Source organism: Penaeus chinensis, chromosome 43, assembly GCF_019202785.1.
Source record: "Penaeus chinensis breed Huanghai No. 1 chromosome 43, ASM1920278v2, whole genome shotgun sequence".
Lineage (NCBI taxonomy): Eukaryota > Metazoa > Arthropoda > Malacostraca > Decapoda > Penaeidae > Penaeus > Penaeus chinensis.
Window position 1 is genome coordinate 3,856,839 of NC_061861.1, and position 2,500 is coordinate 3,859,338.

Genomic DNA, 2,500 nt, shown 5'->3' on the forward strand with positions numbered 1-2,500 from the left:
CCCTAATATGCAACATGGTTTTAGAAATAGGTTATCTACTGAAACAGCTTTACTACAAATTACTGATGAGATTTATATTTATATTATATTAAAATCAGGTTAATTTGCTCATATTATGCAACCTTTCAAAGGCTTTTGATAGTATCAACCATTAAACTCTCCTTAACAAATTAATAATTCATAAAATTGATACCTATTGGATTAAAAGTTATTTAGATACTAGGACCCAACTGGAAAGAATCAATAATGGTATGTCATCAAAACAACAAGTGCACTACACCGATGATTCACAGTTTCTTCATAGTGACTCAGTAAACAACTTAAATACATTAATAAGAAAGACTCAACATACTCTTACACAAGCAAAATTATATTTTGACACTCATGGTCTTAAACTAAATGCACATAAAACTCAATGTATATTCATAGGCAGTCGGTAGAACATAGCTAAAATTCCCAGTGACACAACCATAAAATTTGAGGGCTGCTTTATCAAACCAAACATTTAATAATCTAGGGAGTACACTTAGACAGATTCTTTCTCTCCCTTGTTCTCCAACTCTCTCTCTCTCTTTCCATTGTTATCCAACTTTCTCTCTCTCTCTCTCTCTCTCTCTCGCTTGTTCTCCAACTCTCTCTCTCTTTCTCTCCCTTGTTCTACAACTCTGTCTCTCTATCTCCCTTGTTCTCCAACTCTCTCTCTCTCTCTCTCTCTCCCTTGTTCTCCAACTCTCTCTCTTTCTCTCCCTTGTTCTCCAACTCTCTCTCTCTTTCTCTCCCTTGTTCTCCAACTCTCTTTCTCTCCCTTGTTCTCCAACTCTCTCTCTCTCTCTCGCTTGTTCTCCAACTCTCTCTTTCTCTCCCTTGTTCTTCAACTCTCTCTCTCTCTCTCTCTCTCTCTCTCTCTCTCTCTCTCTCTCTCTCTCTCTCTCTCTCTCTCTCTCTCTCTCTCTCTCCCTTGTTCTTCAACTCTCTCTCTCTCTCTCTCCCTTGTTCTCCAACTCTCTCTCTCTCTCTCCCTTGTTCTCCAACTCTCTCTCTCTCTCTCCCTTGTTCTCCAACTCTCTCTCTTCTTTCTCTCCCTTGTTCTCAACTCTCTTTCTCTCCCTTGTTCTCCAACTCTCTCTCTCTCTCTCGCTTGTTCTCCAACTCTCTCTTTCTCTCCCTTGTTCTTCAACTCTCTCTCTCTCTCTCTCCCTTGTTCTCCAACTCTCTCTCTCTCTCTCCCTTGTTCTCCAACTCTCCTCTCTCTCTCTCTCTCTCCCTTGTTCTCCAACTCTCTCTCTCTCTCTCTCTCCCTTGTTCTCCAACTCTCTCTCTCTTTCTCTCCCTTGTTCTCCAACTCTCTTTCTTTCTCTCCCTTGATTTCCAACTCTCTCTCTCCCTCTCTCGCTTGTTCTCCAACTCTCTCTTTCTCTCCCTTGTTCTCCAACTCTCTCTCTCTCTCCCTTGTTCTCCAACTCTCTCTCTCTCTCCCTTGTTCTCCAACTCTCTCTTTCTCTCCCTTGTTCTCCAACTCTCTCTCTCTCTCTCTCTCCCTCTCTCTCTCTCTCTCTCTCTCTCTCTCTCTCTCTCTCTCTCTCTTCTCTCTCTCTCTCTCTCTCCCTTGTTCTCCAACTCTCTCTCTCTCTCTCCCCTTGTTTCTCCAACTCACTCTCTCTCTCCCTTGTTCTCCCAACTCCTCTTCACTCCTCTCTCCCTTGGTTCTCCAACTCTCTCTCCCATCTCTCTCTCCCTTGTTCTCTCCAACTCCTCTCTCTTTCTCTCCCTTGTTCTCCAACTCTCTCTCTCTTTCTCTCCATTGTCTCAACTCTTTTCTTTCTCTCCCTTGATTATCCAACTCTCTCTCATCCCTCTCTCGCTTGTTCTCCAACTCTCTCTTTCTCTCCCTTGTTCTCCAACTCTCCTCTCTCTCTCCCTAGTTCTCCAACTCTCTCTCTCTCTCCCCTTGTTCTCCCAACTCCTCTCTTTCTCTCCCTTGTTCTCCAACTCTCCTCTCTCCTCTCTCTCTCTCTCGTCCCTCCTCTCTCTCTCTCTCTCATCTCTCATCATCATCTCTCTCTCTCTCCTCTCTCCTCTCTCCCTTGTTCCTCCAACTCACTCTCTTCTCTCTCCCTCTTGTTTCCCCAACTCTCTCTCTCTCTCCCTTGTTCTCCAACTCCACTCTCTCTCTCCTCCCTTGTTCTCCAACTCACTCTCTCTCTCCCTTGTTCTCCAACTCTCTCTTTCTCTTCCCTTGTTCCTCCATCTCTCCTTGTTCCCCTAACTCTCTCTCTCATCGTCTCTCATCCATCTCTCTCCCCTCTCTTCTCTCCCTCTCTCTCTCCTCACTCTCTTCTCATCCTCTCTCACTCTCACTTCCTCCCCCCGTCTCTCTCTCTCTCCTCCTCTCACCTCTCTCTCTCTCTCTTCCCTTGCTCTCCAACTCCTCCCCTCCTCTCCTTTCCAACCTTTCTCTAACTCTCTCTCCACGTCTCTCTCTCTCTCTCTCTCTCCTCTT

The 2,500-nt window shown here is 45.1% G+C and overlaps 1 protein-coding gene across 1 annotated transcript in view; it reads right to left on the minus strand.

Annotated features, from left to right (window-relative positions):
- LOC125024517 (signal transducing adapter molecule 1-like) overlaps positions 1–2,500 on the minus strand; it is a 19,650-nt gene that overhangs the window by 11,555 nt on the left and 5,595 nt on the right.